This window comes from Macrobrachium nipponense, chromosome 39 (assembly GCF_015104395.2).
Source record: "Macrobrachium nipponense isolate FS-2020 chromosome 39, ASM1510439v2, whole genome shotgun sequence".
Lineage (NCBI taxonomy): Eukaryota > Metazoa > Arthropoda > Malacostraca > Decapoda > Palaemonidae > Macrobrachium > Macrobrachium nipponense.
This window is the reverse complement of record NC_061099.1, coordinates 10,953,223-10,971,464: the sequence shown is the minus strand read 5'-3', so window position 1 is coordinate 10,971,464 and position 18,242 is coordinate 10,953,223. Positions and strand designations below refer to the sequence as shown.

Sequence of the window (18,242 nt, the reverse complement as noted above, 5' to 3'; positions counted from 1 at the left end):
TATATATATATATATATGTATAAATATTTATATATATATATATATATATATATATATATATATATATATATATATATATATATATATATAGATACATACACGTAACTACCTTCTTAGTAAACAGAGAAATCAAGAGTTAAAGAAAGGCCATTTTCTGCTTAAGAGCGCAGTGTTGAGTATGACCAAATTTGGTCATCATCAAAGTCAATGTTCTCTCTAATCCTTCGGTTTCCTTTATATCTGAGGCCTCAATATTCGGGAGTTAAATATAAAAGTCTTATCAAGGATGTTGGTCTACGTTTTTTATGCTCTCTACATTTGTTAGTCTTTGGTTATTGCATCTAAAATATATTGAGCAAAGAAACTGGAATTAATGCGAATCATTTCTTCGTTATTTTAATAGCAATTCATGTTCTTATGGCGCGTCCAAAGACTTGTACTACACAGGAAACACGTCGACATTTATATTTTTCCTCTTACGAGCTATTCCTTTAAAGGATCTCCCTTCCCTCATCTATCTAAACGCACAAATATATATGTATATATACACACACTATATATATATACATACATATAAATATATATATATATATATATATATATATATATATATATATATATAAACTATATATATATATCCATATATATATATGATATACTATATATATATTTATATGTATATATATACTATATCTATATATATATACTATATACTATATATATATACCCTATATATATATATGGTTTTTATCTTATTTACCTCTCACCTCGAATTCTGACGACCGGGCACTTTTTATTTCTGTTTAACTACAGTGCAGCAGTACTGACCTAATATGCTGCATAACATCTACTGTGAGCATCGCCCAAGAGTATTCCCTAATGAACTTATTAAAGAAATTAATAAGGCGTTAGTGTAAATTTTTCAAGAACGATAAAGAACAGAATAAAGAATTTTGGCCAAAGGCCCAAAGCTGGCACCTACGAGGTCAATTCAGAGCTGAAACGGAAATTGACAGGACAAAAGCTTGAAAGGCGTAACAGGAGGAAAACCTCAAAGAAGTTCACTAAGAACCAATTGTTAGGAGTGTTTATAGTAAGATGGAAGAAAGGGAATATGAATGGAAGTACAGTAAAAGGAGGGAAAGGGGATGCAGATAAGGGCCGAAGGGACGCTACAAAGAACCTCAAATAATGCCTACAGTGCACCTCAGGAGGTGCACAGATGGCACTAACCCCCGTGTGGGTTCAAGAACGATGAAATATTCAAATTATTCCGAAATAATTGCGGGGACGATGATAGTGTCAATGAAGAGAGAAATTACACGGTTATTGTTATAGTTTTTGAGTCATACGAGCGTAAGACTGATCCCGCGCATGTTTTGAATATTTATATATTATTATGTACAACACAAATAATATGGAGTGGAAGTGGACCTCTTAGGAGAAAGGAGCATTCACGCAAAAGTGAAATGGCAGGATTTGACTGTGGGGGGAAATGGTGTAGGTGGTCAGTGGTCAAATGTCGACGCGGTAGTTATCGTTGATGTCCTCCCTAATAAACATTAAAAATGCCTCAGTCCCGATAAGGCTGAGCGATTGACCTCTAATTTGTCTGAAGTACAGTTTGGACAGCTTTTGCTCTTGAATAGTGACAATACCCGTCACCATCACTTTATTCTAGATGAAAAGAGGATGGCCCAGCGATCACTTCAACTCATGAGGTAGTAATCATCGCCTTGAAATGCCTTTTGTGGTACTCCTACAAGTCACGAGAGAGAGAGAGAGAGAGAGAGAGAGAGAGAGAGAGAGAGAGAGAGAGAGAGAGAGAGAGAGAAGTGTTTATTTTTGTGAAAAAGAATAGAATGTTAAGAATTAACTGTGGGACATCGTGGCCCAATTTCCCGACTTGGGCCAACCTCTCGAGACGCAGACCATTACCCGAATACCAATTATAGTAATATTGAGACAAATGCCTAGGATGCCACCCCTTCCATCGTGCAGTTCATTCCTCGAAAAAGTACGTCCTTGAAAACAACTCTGCCAATGTAGTAGATTATTACGAACCCTGGTTATGGCTATGAAGTCAAAACGTCCCAGTGAGTGGGTTTTTCACGTCTAAATGACCCTTAGACTAGAACCTTCCAAAGAGTGACCTGTTTCTAATTCAACACAACTAATTCGATAGCAAACCGTCAGGATGCTTTGCAGCAGTATTGGTAGGCAGTGCAATGAGGCCTAATCTGTGGACCCTTGAACTTCTTCCTCAAGAAAAATAAGAAAAACGAACTCTAATTGATGGATGCTGTGTCACCTTATCTACGTATATCTCAGGCAACCATACAGCAAGCTTTCCGCTTCAGTCACTCCATAGCAGTGAGGGAGATTGAGACAAATTATAATTACTTATTGCTTCTGTTATTCCCACAGCCTTTCTTCATTGGCAGTCCCGACTTCGAACTAATCTTTAATAGTCTTCATTTACCTGACGCACATCATGACATTCCTCTCGGTCACGTTTCCTCTCAACTTTCACATCTTCTAAGAATTTTTGGGGCAGTCTGCACCAACAGGGGAGGCACCAGATGAAAGCTCAACGAGAGTGGTCACTGCTATATCCATCTTTATTGGCTGAACCAGTTGTGCAGAACTCTGCCCCAATATCAGCCGCCCCCCACACAACTACAAAGAATGAATGAATGAATAATTAATAATTATCTGGCGTCGTGACTACAGGATCATTGACGCCGAATGAATCCATTTGGGCAACCAATTCTGGGAAAATACACACACACACATCATAAAAACTCTTAAAATTCTACATTGGTTATTGCTCTTCAGCTAGCACAAAGCCACTACTTAAACGCTAAACAGTACAAAAGCTAAATTATTATTATTATTATAAAAATAGTTTAACCAGCCCATTAAGCTGACTCTCAGCTCTCATAGGGATGGCCCGAAGGATTGAATAAAATATAAGGTCTAGGCCAAAGGCCACAAACTGGGACCAAATAGGTCATGCAGTATAACAAACAAAAAATTAAAATTAAATTAAAATAATAAAACTGCACAGAAGCAGAGGCATTCATACTAGAACACAAACAGGCAATAAATACATTTACTCTCGTTTTCGCACATACATATTAAAAAACCAAAGCTAAAAGCTACACATATACACAAAGTGAAATACCTAAATTTCTTTAAAAACATCAACTTCTTTATAAAACTCAACACACTCATAATCATCCTGCGCTTCTTCACCCAATATCTTTGCCAAAATGTAATTACCATCTCTATCTCTTTTGTCTTTAAAGTGCTACTCTCTCAGTTCCCGATGACTAGGACATTCAAATAGCAAATGATTAATAGTCATCAGAACAAGGCAGTCGTCACAGTAAGGTTGGAATTCACCGCTCATGAGATACCCATGAGTTAATCTTGAATGTCCTATACGGAGGCGGCATATCGCTACTTCCCATTTCCTGGGCATAGATTTATATTTCCAAGGGTGTGTATGTGTGGCAAACTCTTTCATTTTATTTGGTCCTACTTCGTTCCATTGCTGTTCCCATAATCTTGCAATGAACTTTGATACATGAGGTAAAAAGTCTCTATATGGTACACCAATTGGTCTTGGTATCATATTGGTTGCTGCTGATTTAGCAAGTTGGTCTGCTTTTTCATTTCCATATATATTTACGTGCACTGGGACCCAGCAAAACGATATAGAAACCCCACTACGTTGATGTAATAATACCCACTGTGAGATTTTCAATGTAATTGGATGATCAGTATTAAAAATTTCAAGTGCCTGTAATACACTTTTGGAATCACAAAAGATGGTGATATTAGTGGAATTCTGGAGAGTTGGAATATGTTCCAATACTCTTAAAATTCCTCTGCGGCTAAAATCATCACTAAAAAACTCCGTATACGACACCCTCATCCGTTTTGGAGCCATCGGTAAAAAAAACAAATGTAGAGCTGAGTGCTCTGCAGTATGTTCTAAAAATAATGCTCTAATATCTGTTTCTGATTTCTCTCTTTTTTAAAAAAAACACCTTTAAAATATTTACAAGACTTTTATAAGGTTTAATTTTTCATGCTGGGGTGGTAGTTTGGTAAAGTAACTGGACAATACAGGATTTCTTAACATATTCATTGTTTCCAAGACCTTTTTTTACTCTAAAACTAAAAGGCTTAGGAAACCTTGGATGATTTTCATAAAAATTGTTGAAAGAATTTCTATTTGATGCTTCAAAGGCTTCAGAGTTGGGGATTCTCTGAACCCTAAACCAATACCTGATAATTGATGACTGGCGATATAACTCTAGTGGGGTTTCTCCCGCATCATTTAATATACTTAAGATGGGAGAATATCAGAAGGCACCCGTGGCAAGCGCCATACCAGCATTGATGTACTGAATCTAAGATAGCAAGATGATTAGATGATACAGAAGAATATATTTCACATCCATAAAGTAACTTTGAAATAATAATGTTATTTGTGCAGTGTTTTATAATTGTCTGCCTGTCTGCACCCCAGTTACTGTTAGATAATACTTTCAAAATACTTGAAGCTTCAAGGCATTTGGTTTTAATATGTTTCAGATGGGAAGCCAATTGAGTTTTCTGTCGAATATGAGGCCTAGAAGCGTACCTCTTCGACACAGGGTATTCTGTGGTCATACAGATAAAGGTCTGGGTCGGGGGTGTACTCCCCGAATGTGGCAAAAATGCATGACAGTAGTCTTACTAGCTGATATTTTAAATCCTTGGTGTTCTGCCCAGTTTACTATCTTATTTATTGTCAACTGTAATTTTCTTTCTGCAACAGACATTCGTGATGCAGCAACAGATATTGAAAGATCGTCTACAAATAGGGTACTCAATACATCCTTGGGTGTAACAGACGCGACACCATTTATTGCTGAGGCAAAAGTGTGACACTAAGCACACTCCCTTGTGGGACACCCTCTTCTTGGCATCTTTCTACCTGATAATGTGCTGCCCACTTTAACTTGAAAATGTCTACATTTCAAGAATGCTTTAATGAAATACGGGTAATTTCTTCATAGACCAGAATTATGAATTGTCTTAAGAAATGCCATGCCTCCACGCAGTATCATAAGCTTTCTCAATATAAAAAAAAAAAAAACAATATAAAAAAAAAGGTTATATGGTGCTGCTTGTAGGCAAATGCTTCACATATGGAGGTTTCCCGCTGTCAGTAGGACATTTACTGACCGAGTGTATTTTTCTAAAAACCCACATTGTGAGGGTGAAAAAACATATCATTACGTTCCAAATACCAGACCATTGTATTCACCATTTTTTTTATTAACCTGCATAAACAGCAAGTTAGTGCTATTGGTTGATAGCTAGCCACTGAAAAAGGGCCTTTGCCTGGTTCAACAAAAGGTAAAACGCAAGCCAATTCCCATATGGTTAGGTAGCTACTTTCATGCCATAATCTATTAATTATGGCATGAAACTCTTCATAATTATACTTATTATGAAGAGTTTTGTATTTTCTTTAAATATGCCTAAACATTTCATAGGGAATTTCATCCGGACCAGGGGCAGTGTTAGTGCTGCTGGCTAGGGCAGCATCAAATTCCCTTTCTGTAAAGGGTATATTATATGGCTCAACCCTATCTGTGGAAGAGTCTAATGGCAGTTGTTCTTCTCTTCTTCTATATAGATATCCAGAGAACTATCATATTTTTTTTAAACTTGAGCAAAATGATCGGCAAGTTTATCGCTTACGTCTTTTGCATTGGCGATGAGGTCATTATTAACTTAAAGTACCGGGGGAGGATTGGGAGTAAATTTCCTGGCAATCTTTTTTTATTTTCTTCCATATACTGCAGGTAGGTGTTCGGCGGTTAATGGAGGATACAAATGATGCCCATGACTGCCTTCTGGCAGTTTTCATTGCCTTTCGAAAACGGGCTCTATTCTGTTTTTATAGTATCATATTTGCTATGGTTCGGTTCTACGATAACGCGTAAGTGATGTTCTTGTGACTTGGTGTAACAGTGTGAGCTCTTCAGACCACCACGAGACTGGGCGTCGCCTAAAAAGACCTGTAGTTTTTGGCATAGAATGTATACCTGCTGTATGGAATGTCCCATTTAATAAATCTATTGCATCATCTGCTGTTGGGAAGTCATTTGCATCACTTTCTATTTCGCTTAACTCTTTAAATTTATTCCAATCTGCTTTATCAATATTCCACCGTGGGGATCTTTGAACTGGTGGGTCATCATTGGAATTTATTATTATGGGAGCATGGTCACTGCTTTGCCAGTCATCATTCGTCTTCCATCTGAAATCCATCGTGCAATTGGAACTAGATATTGTAAGGTCTAAGCATGAGACTGTATCTGTCTGGATATGATAATGAGTGGGTTCTCCAGTATTTAAAAGTCCTAAATCTTCATTTTCTATTATGGAAGCTATAATATTACCTTTTTCATTTTTCATTTTTCATCTCCCCATAAAGGATGTCTGCCATTTAAGTCTCCCATAAGACGAAATGGTCGCTGAAGCTGATGAAGTAAAGCAATCAGCTCTTTTTGAGTGATGGGATTGTTTGGTGGAAGATAAAGGGAACACTCTGTGTATTTTCGTCTTAAGTGAATTTGGACTGCAGCAGCCTGTAAAGGTGTATTTAGAGAGATTGGAAAATGAGGAAGATCCCTGTGAACATACGAGGGTTGTCCGTAAAAGAAGGTTCCCAAAGATTTTTCATGATGAAAAACATGATTACTGGCATTAAATAATACATTTTTGGAAAGCTTAGACTTTTTCCTATTTTTCGACATAATCGTCGTTGAGATCAATGCATTTTTGCATGCGGTGTATCATCTTCTTTATGCCTGAATCGTAGAACTGTCCTGCCACTCCGCAAAGGTAGCTTAAAACCTCTTCTGTCAGCTCCTCTCCGGGTCTAAAATGCATTAGGGACGTCTGTACGTCTGTCTTTGAATTCTCTGCACCATTTGCGCACGTGTTGTACACTCATACACTTTTCTCCGTAGACTTCACACAGTTGGGAAAGAATGTCCACCAGTGCAGTGTTTTTTGCACACAAAAATGAATCACAGAGCGTAATTCGCACCAGGCGGGATAAGCGAGTGGAGACTCCATCTCTATCAGCTCACCGGGGTGGGGGGACTGGGAGAGGGGGGACCAACCTACACGCCAGTGTTGCTGGATCCCGCATAACAGCATTTCTTGCGACCGCAGCTCCTTGAGAACCTTATAATACAGACAACCCAAGTATATAAGGCAACCTCCATGTCTTCCCACTTCCAAATTATATTGTGTTCTATATGATATATAATCTCTTTTGCAAGGTGTGTAGAAATCCAGCATTGTTGCTTGTAAACATACAGCAATAGGGGAGTATTCATAGAATAAGACTTCAAGTTCCTCATATTTTGCACGAAGTCCCTGACAATTCCATTGTAAAATTGAAGAGAAGTTGTCTATGTTTTGGAGGGTAGTCCTCTATTCAAAGTCAATTTTGAATGCTTAGTGGATGGGAAGCTTTGCTTGTAAGCTTTGGATAATGAGTGTTTTCCTTCGCCAGCTTGCTCGTTGAATTTGTTTTTATCCTTTGTTGGAGGTAATGGAGGAGAGGATGAGGGTGTTCTTACTCTCTTCAATCAGGCAGAGATTCCGTCTGAGATAATACAAAAGGAGGAGTAGAGGGAGGTTTGAGAGAGATATCCTGTTTATTACATGTAATGTTTTCAATATTTGTCTTGGTCGTTTGTGCTCTAATCTTACTAGGCTGAGCACTAAGCCCAATATGTCAGAACAAAGGAGTCGAATCATCCTTCATTCAGGATGAGGAAGAATCAGCAGATTGGAGTGGAGCCCTAGTGGTGGAATGTTGGACCACAGGGGCAGAGGCATCCTTCATTGAGGATGAGGAAGGAGTAACAGACTGAAGTGGGGCTCTTGTGGTAATAAGAGCTTTAGAGTAACTCTTGGCTCTTCCCAAGAGTCGTTTTGCATGTCCAATACTGATGTGTTCTGTATATGCTTTATTAACTGCTGCTGTTTCAAGTTTAAATTCTTCACATATTTTATCAACTGATTTGTGGCCTAACTGACAATTAATACATTTAGGTGTACCTGAGCATGGGCCATGTTCTAGGGCAGAGCAATTGTCACATATTATTTTTACAAGCTTATGATGGATGTCCAAATTTAAAGCAATTAAAACACTGTAATGCTTTTGAATAAAAGGGTCTAATTCGCACTCTTTCATTTTCTATTACTATATGAGATAGTACATTACTGTCCTCAAAAGTAAAAATCATCATATTGCCATTTGGGGCCTTTTTCACTTTCCATACAGTTGGTGGACACATATCTAAAATTTCTTCTTCGGTAAACTCATACAAGTCTTTATCAAAAACAACACCTCTTCCATAGCAAAAATTTAGGTGAGGACTAATTTTCTCTATCATATCATTGTTTTCAACTCTCATCATTATTAGCATATGTGACTGAGTTTTAGATTTTCCATGAATTAGCACAGAGCTCTTACCAAATCTAGTAATATCACCACTCATTATGCCACCTACTTTTAGCTGAAGGTACCTACTAAACTTATAATAGTTGAAATTCTCCTGCTTGGCTTTTACTACCAGCCATTTAGGAGGTTGGGGGACTCTTATTTTGCCAGCGATACAACTATTGGAGTTGATTGGATTCAATTCCGCAGGTTCATAAATGTCTAGGTTTCTTGGGGCTTTATCGGTCAAGGCTCCTTTAACTAACGAGTTGCATGCTTTTAAATTATCAGAACTGCAGGTTGCTTTAAAAGTATCTTCATGTTTATCAAATGTTATCCAAACTTCCCATTTTCCTTCTGTGTCATTTAAAGTTCATTCGAAAATCAGCTATAGTACCAAAGATATTCAAAGAGCTCGAGATATCCTCATAGTTACATTGAAGTGGAATATTTTCCATATGTATAACTTTCAAATACTTCACTCTACGATTATTGACATCTGGGGGGTTTAAAGAGTGGTCTTTGTTTGAGCTAGAAGTCATCAACGGTGCCAGTGAGTCCAGTTTCCCAGGGGACTTAAGTACATAGTCTGAATCCATATTTGGTTTACATAAAAAAAACTCATTCATCCACACTCGCACATGTATGCTCTTGTATACATACATATATATGTGTGTACATACATACATACATATACTCATGCACACAGTAGTACATCCATACAAGTATAACTACTTGGCTATATCAAGAAAGTATCATGTCACTTAGGTATTCACATTCTCCACCAATGGCACTAGTGAGAGTTGACTCCCCATGGTCCACCCAATACCCTTCCTTTTATGGATAGCACCAATACGTTTGGAGTGGCCCAGGTATAAGCCAATCAGCCTGATAGGAGTTCTGATCCCACTAATGGAAATCAACTCCCCACCCCAAATGTATTAGTGGGCTTCTGGACAAAAGCCAGGAGTCCCATCCCCAAAAAAAATCCCCACCAGGACCCCTTGGATTCCGATGGGCCAATCCACTTGAGAGATGGTTTCCACCTCAAGATAGCAATTGGAATGGATCCCATTACTAACTCTCAGGTCCAAACCATACCAGGTGGTGACTCAACCACCAACCAACCCCACAACTACTAATCAGCTTCAAAATGCAAACCCTTCCTAACCCACGATCCCTTCTCAGACTCACCTTAGTAGTTAAATTAGATGAAATTGGAAATGTCCAAACCAGTTACTGCTGAAAGTTTGTAGGCATTCCTCAGGATCCAGCCTTCACACGAGTGAAGGCAGGATCCCTTACCCCCTTACCACGTGAAGGAACCTACTCCTTCACCAACTCGAGGGAACAACTACAAAGAAGTCTCATGAAACCTGCTAATACATGTTTTGTTTTTATAGTTTTTAATAAAAGACAGGAGGGACATTTTCATCATCACACATTTGTATACAGAGGGGGATACATATGTAACTGGATAAATTGATACATAAGTTAAAAACAATGTACACTAACAGTAGAAAAGAACAGTTGGTCTATTCTAAACCCTCTCAAGTTGCAAACCATTTCTTTATAAGCCTTGATGAGATATGCTGAGTAGACAAAAAGAAATAATTTTGAACAGATGCAAAAAATAAAAACTATCATGATATTCAAAACTTGTGATACAATCGAAATGAACGCCCAAGTAACGTGTAGCACTAGCTATACTCGTCTTCAACTTGAGGACAATTTCAAAATGTTCAAATAACTAAATTACACATCTACATATTTCTTGCTTTCCTTTACAGGTTTGCCATCAAAACGTTTACATGTGTGGTGAAAGGATTCTACCTTCAGAATGTGTGAAATAAAAGTCTACATTCTGCTTTTCTGGTTAAGTTTTACAGGTAAGACTGAGATGCCTGATTCCTCACCTGTTATTTCATGAAAAGGGATCACATCAACACTGATCGGTACAATCCATAAAGGACCTTTGTAGTATGTCATTCATCTAGATACCTCTTGGTAGCATTTTTTTAATTGAGGCCGCTAGAGTGCGCCTTGGATAACTATAACTTTCGCTTCACACTGTAGCAGAGTAACAACCTTTACTTACAACAGTTCAGTTTCACTGCATCGAGAAGTGACATAACCTACTCTTTAAAAACTCCTTTTCATTTCAGCGGTATGCAGTCGGCAGGATGTCAACCCCCCAAGGATCTTAAATGGGGAACAACTTCTTGTAAATGGAGGACCTGTAACACTGACTTGCGAGGGAGACGACCCTCTCGTCTGGACATACGAGTACCAGGATTGCCAATATGTGAGTCCCTCTCTCTCTCTCTCCTTTAAGGAGCGCACATGGCTGGCGTTTACACTGAATAAAGGGCTGTATATAGGGCAAGTTGAACTGGGAACCTAGAATCAGCAGTTTTTCTTTCCATGACCTATGACCCAGAGGTCATGGTTTTAAGAAGGCCTGAGAGGAAGAGGAGGCTAGTGACCTAAACAGATGCAAGGCATCGCAGACAGCTGAAGTTTGCCATATTCCTGCCACCACCAACCACTACCAACTAACGTGGATGGAAAATGAATCGTGACTCTAATAACTAACCTTCTTAACATCACTGGCGTTGTTCTACTGTTCACAATGTTGACTTGTGAATCACTTTCGTATTTTATCAAGTTTTTATTTATTTATTCACTCAATGTCTCAGTTTCACCGAACTTTGCAGGAAAGTCGGTTAACGTCACGAATGTTTTTAGCCTTCAGTTGCTGCATGTTTACTGACTGCTGCTTTCCTTTCGCTGGACACCTCCGGAATTCTCCTCCTGCTTCCTTTTACCCCATTCACATCTGTTTTTCCGTCGTTTATCTTCTTTCCAGCAGACCCAGACTAGATAAGATAACTAATTAAAATGGCAGTCTCCTTCTTCTATATGCCTAAGGTGCTGTCTATACCCTTCCTAATTCATTTATTACCCAAGTAAGTTTATGAATGCATTCCTCATCTTATCTCCTTATTCCAGGACATGGGAAACCAGAGCCAGGCGTCGAAGATAGATGGCTCCTATCAAACCCAACTGACGGTATGAGAAGAATCCAAGACACATATGTTTGATATACAACATTGAGGGCAAGAAGCTTACCACTCGTTGAGGGCAGCACGTTTTTGATATAATGATAATAAATTTTGTACAGTTCAAAGAGTGACTATGGATTTATTTTCAGGTAACTGCTAAATGACATTACGCCTATTATGTTTCAGCTAAATGACACTAACAGCCAGGGTCATTACCAATGCCATTACGAGAACACTAGCCTGAGAGACCCTGGGGCACCAGCCAGCACCTATGTCTACCTTTTTTGTAAGTGACAGAGCTTCCCTCAACACAAACTTATCAAAGTCGATTGTTTGGACGAAAAATTCAGCTGCCAAAGATATCGAACTTGTTTAATTTATGAGTGTTTACCATATTCTAAGAGTTCATTTTCATAAAATGTTATTCGACATTGACAAGTATGAAATCTCAATCTCAGTGATGTGTTCTTACTTGAGAATTTAAATCCTCAGTATCAATAACAATTCTCATCCTAATTAAGTTGCTTTTCTCTACAGCTGATGAAGAACGCTTTGCCGAAATGGATGCAGATCGGTGTCAAGGCTCCAGAATCACAGGAAATGTCGGTGGCCAAGTGGCACTAGACTGTAGACCAACCCAGCCCAATCTTACAGTTGTTGTTGAACATGGTGACGAGGTAAGGCATTAAATAATCTTTACCTCGTAACAGACAGCCCACGTTTTTCGATGAGTTTTAACTGTAACTTTCGGTTGATCGCGTAATTAGTAAGAACTAACCCAACACAGTCATTTTCAGCCAAGAGACTATATCCGCTTCTTGTATAAATTAGATTTAATATATCCCCATATCCACCCACTTGAATGTGAACTACGGATTTTAACTTGTAACTCATATCCAAAAGTTTCTAGGTTTTAAACTTTTAGTTACAAGATATCTTCATTTTAACTTGCAGAAAACTACGGTAATTCAATTTTGAAACAGAACATATTATTTCAGGAGCTAAAGCCCTCAACCTGAAATTTATAAATTATAACATTTGAACAACAGTGGTGCTAACACTCAGTAACATTTAAGTTATGAATTACAACCTGTCATAAAACCTACAATATCTAACCAGGGACGCCATCACTCCTAAACTTATGAAACAAGACCCTTAATATTAAATCAGTATCCATGACATATCAAATTTAATCTTTAATAAGCGGGGCATAACTCTTAACTCAGAACGTACATTATACAGCCTTTAACTGATGAATATATCTAACCTATGACATTCACATTATATCTACCACATAACTCACTAACTTGTGCAATTATATCCATTGCCTTTCATTGAATCTTGAACTTTTGCCTTTTAACTTTTATATTTCATCCTTAAGTAATAGTTTCTGAAGCTAGACCATTTACTTTTAGAAATGATGTTGACTTTAATTAACTGCCAACATTTAGCTTGAAATTTACTAGCCTTAACTTTGAACACTTAACATCTCATCCATTTACTCTTTATCTTGCAGACACTAACACTTTAGGCTTTAACTATGAAGCCTTTACCATTCAAATCTTAGTTTTACCTTAAATGTCAAGACTTCAAGTTTTAATTAAAACGTTTAACCTGTGACTAGGCTTTTGTCCTCCATTGTCAAGGTGTTTCTTTAAATTGGGTAATTAAATCTGGGCTCTTCCACATTCAAGTTCTCACCATTCATTTCAAATAGTTTAGCTTTTGACACTAAATTTTCAGTCTTGAAGCTTAGAACCTTCAACTAAACCTTCCAAAAGCAGCCAATAACCTCAGCGTTTTTGTTCTATGAAGGAGACCCACTGGGGTCCTTTGGAGGATCCGAGGGCGGGCTATGAGCTCCGAAACCTGACAGAGGACAGCTCGGGAGAGTATCGGTGCTCTGTTCATAACTTCAGTAAGACTTTTGAAGTGGAAGGTAAGGCCTTCACTCTCTCTCTAGCCTGTGCTTTTGCGCATGTGTGTGTGTGTGTGTGTCATAATAAATCTGAAGTCATGGAGAAGTTATAACCTAATGAGTTCTCTATATAAAATTTTAAATAACGGTGATTAATTCTTCCATTGTACTATATCATATGAGACATACAAGACCAGTGTTGTGTAAATCCAAGTTAAGCTTAAGAGTGGCAAACCTTTTAGTTTCCATACATATTTTGATCTCTGTGTTAATTTATAAAAAACAGAACACAAAAGCTTCTTTGCGATCTTTGGGGAAAATAAATGGTAACTAGCTTTCTAAACAAGAGCTTAACTGACAACTCGGAACACTCGAAAAAATTCCTAAAACTTTGACCCCAAAAAATCAAAGTTTTCTTGTGTTGTATAAGAAAAGATTCTCGGGGAAGACGGAAAGATGAAAAGCTAAATTCCCGGCTTTCCATTGAGTGCATCCTCGATGACGCTTCAAATCCTGTAACGGAAGGTGGAGCTTCTAATGATTTGCAAGTCCATAAACTGTCCAGATAAATGCATTAAAAAAAACTGTGAATGTAACAATCCCACACTGAAATTTTGGATATAGAGATCTGCAGAAAGCTCATTTGGCGCTTTCAATAGTCTGTAAAGCTTCATTCGATCTCAAATGTTTCAGTGCAAGGAACTCTGAAGCCGCCAAAGTTGGGCATCACCAAGAATACTTTTCCAGTGGTGGGCTACAGCATGAAACTTTTCTGTCAAATTCCGGATAACAAATTCCAGTCGGAACCCACTTTCACCTGGAATCGGCTCAACAAAGATAACGTGAGTATCAAGAGCAAGAGAGGGTTCACACCGAAGAATATAGTCTCCTAATCTTCGTCTATCTCACCAACGATGAGTCCGGGTCTTACACACACAGACACACACCACACACACTATATATATATATATATATATATATATATATATATATATATATATATATATATATATATATATACTGTTCGTATGTATGTATATTGTATCCACATGTGTATCATATCTTCTTTTCTTTAAAATCTTCTAACATTAAACGGTTTCCCCGAACATGGATTGGCCCACAAAGACAAGACAAGACAATATCAAGGTCACATCAGCGTTCATACCTTAAACTGTTCAACGGTGCATAAAAAAATTGTGCAGAAAACCTTTACATAAAATGGGTCTCATCCATCAGTTCGGCCCCTTCAAACAAACTCCACATTTCTCACCCTTTGAGTTCTAATGCCACATCTAGTGGGCACAGTGCATCTAAACAGCTTCAATCTCTTCTTCATCCATACTCAGTATTTCACAATTCACAATTCACTTCCAAGAGGGGAAGTTGGCTCAACAATCCTTCTATACATTTCCACCTGAACTTCCATAGTTATCTCTAATCTCAATTTAACTGGCGCATGCTGAGCTACCTCCTCTTCTCACACAGCATATATATATATATATATATATATATATATATATATATATATATATATATATATATATATATATATTATTCTTGCAGAGAACGGTTGAGACACTACCTGAACACCATCATGTTCAGTCGCACATGTATTATACCAGTTACCTTCTCGTCCAAAATGTCACACTAGAGGACAGCGGAACATACGAATGCACAGTCAACACTGAAGGACGACCATTTTCCAGAGAGTGGAGATCCCTTCCTAAAGGTCAGCCCTGTCACACAAAACATCACTCTCAGAGTATGGGACCACCTGGTTTGGAAGCTTGAGGTTGAAAGTTTTCCTCCATTCCCCATAATTCAGACAAGCAGCTGGGTAAGTGATCACCTACTTGAGAGTGACCTCATCTTCACTTCATTTTCCCCTCTCCATCCTTTTTCTTTCTTATGACTTTCTCCCCATAATCTCCTCTTTCCTTTCTGTCCCATTCTCCACTTCAATCCCTTACCTGTTGCATTCATCCATAAGGTTACCAACTTTGTACAGTTGATCAAAGTATGACATTCACTATACGTAGGTTAATATTAACCTAATTCACTACATATTCATTATGTTGACTACTCTTAGCTTTGCCAGAGAAAATACAATGAAATCGGGTGACGCTTAAAGTTCTGAATAAATCATTTAAATTAACTTACAGCCTAAGTCACTTGTAAATTTGGGATGTAAGTTCAACTCCATTTAAAGTATGAAATTCAAAACTAAAACTTCCTGAAGCCTTGGACTCCGTTCCAAGCGTCAATCTGAATCGCGAAACTACAATGACCCTTCCGGTCTCAGTTCGACGTCACGCAGGACGAGGACGGCACAACCGAACTTAAGAAAGAAATGGTGACACCTTTTGACTTCGGCGAGCACACGGTGAACATATCGACAAGGAGCCACTCACTCGGCGTCAAAACCGCTCAAGTTCACTTGTACCTGAATGTTGAAAGTAAGTTCTGTTCCTTACTTTCAACCTTTCTGTTTCATGGCAGCTTCCTTTTGTGAGCTTAGAGAATAGGGATTTTTTGCTAAACAAATCTTCATAGTCCAAAGCATATTTTCCCTGTATTTGTTTCTTTTCACTCAGGAAATTTGTTGCAAATTTAAACTTGGTAATACCTCGGCCTCATTAATATTAAGTAATGTGCAGATAAAATTCCTGAAGAAATAAGGCCTACATTATTATTTGCAGACGGACATTGAATCAAACTGCTTCTCCAAACAGGTGAAACGGAACTCGAAATAAAGGGAATAAACGACATCAAGAGGCCAAATTCCACGGTAATTCTACGTTGCAATGCTGTCGGGTATCCTATGGAGAACATCACTTGGCATTATCAGTCCTGCCCAAACGGTGAACCATGCCCCCAATCATTCAGTGACCTAAAGGTATGAGGGTGTCTGGTATTCACACATTTTTACTAAGTGGCAAAAACTGGCATTATTTCTTGGTTAAAACCTTTCTTTAAATAATATCATTAACCATAATTAATGCTTTGGTCAGCTTTAAGATTTAAGTGGGCATCTTTCCCCTCTACTGTTTCATTTTATATCTTGCCTTCCCCATTCTGTTTTCCTAAACCAGAGGTTCACTAATATGGTTCTGCCATTACATATTACATATGGGGGAACTTTTGTTTGCTTACTATACATCGTTTTATAGTGTCCTCAGATTACGTATGCAGTACGCAAGGAGAACCAACATTCATCCGAATGCACGTTTGTAGCTACAGAAACTGCCAGGATCCTATGTCGGTCTGGAGATTCAGAGGAATCTAAGGAAATTTTGGTTTCAGGTTTGTTGCTCTTTCTTCCACCCCCTCCCCCCTCTTATCATTTACCTTTTTTGACATTAAATAATCTTTCATTCGCCTCTGGAATGATGAATTGTTTTGGTGCTCAACAAAAATATTATGAGACTTTCTTCCTAGTCTTTTATTCTCGGTATACCACAACTGAATTCTCTCTCTCTCTCTCTATCTCTCTCTCTCTCTCTCTCTCTCTCTCTCTCTCTCTCTCTCTCACATATATACATATATATATATATATATATTATATGATTATTATATTATATATATTATATCTATATATATATATAATGTATATTATGTTATAATTAAATATTATATATATAATTTAATATAATATTATATTATTATATGTAATTTCTATATTTATTATTATATAAATATTATATTTATTATATATATGAATATAGAATTATAATATTAATTATTATATATATCATATATTATATATGTATATTATATATTATATATCTATATATATGATATATATATATCTATATATATATATATTATATATATATCTAAATATATATATATATTTCTATAATGTAATTATAATATATATATATATTACTATAATTTATATATATATAAATATAGAAAATATTTATATATATATATAAATATATATTAATATATATAAAATATATATTAAAATATATTATATATTATATATATATATATATTATTATATATATTATAAGTGACGAAGTGCCAGCCATACGGTTACTGCAATTACCATTCATTAATTGTTACCTAACAACAGCCAGACACCTGAACCTTCATCACAGGTCCTAAACGACTGAATACTCTAAAGGCAACAGTGATCCTTTAAGCAACTTACCTGTATTGCAGAAAATCAGACTAAGTTCACCAAAACAGGTGTGAGGTAATCTTGTAAGTAATTAAATTGATTAAAGGGCATCAATCCATCAACAACTTTAAAAGTCTAAGTATTTCCCTGATTTCAGAGGTCTAAGTACTTCCCTGGTTCTAAGTCACTTAAAGTAAATTGAAGGAAAACAGATCAATTACCACTCTATGTCTCTACCTCAGCAAATCATAAATATATGCATGAAAAGAAAACATTTATAAAAAATTTTAAAATACAAAAATTTATTGTCAAACTGAAAATTTATAAGTGAAATTCACAATTTCAGGGAAAATTACTGTTACTTGAAAACAAAGCAAAGTTTAATTAATTCTTGAATTAATTAGGTAAAATTAAATCAAAATTCATTTATCACAAAATTCAAGAAAATTAAGTCAATCAAAATTCAAAAGTGTTAATAATTAAAATTTGGAAATTAATTCAAAAGTGCTAAACAAAAATAAAACTTGAAAAGAATTTTAAGCAAATCCAAATTAATTCACAAGTGTTAAATTCAATTAAATGTACAACTATTAAGAA

At 36.8% G+C, this 18,242-nt stretch overlaps 1 protein-coding gene and 1 long non-coding RNA gene across 2 annotated transcripts in view; one reads left to right on the top strand and one right to left on the bottom strand.

Moving 5' to 3' along the window:
• Positions 1-18,242, bottom strand: part of LOC135210112 (vascular endothelial growth factor receptor kdr-like) — a 306,237-nt gene that overhangs the window by 237,925 nt on the left and 50,070 nt on the right. The window lies entirely within an intron of this gene.
• LOC135210517 (uncharacterized) lies at positions 13,412-15,213 on the top strand. Its single transcript, XR_010313521.1, has 3 exons — positions 13,412-13,537; positions 14,210-14,358; positions 15,080-15,213. It is a non-coding gene; the product is annotated as an uncharacterized LOC135210517 (long non-coding RNA).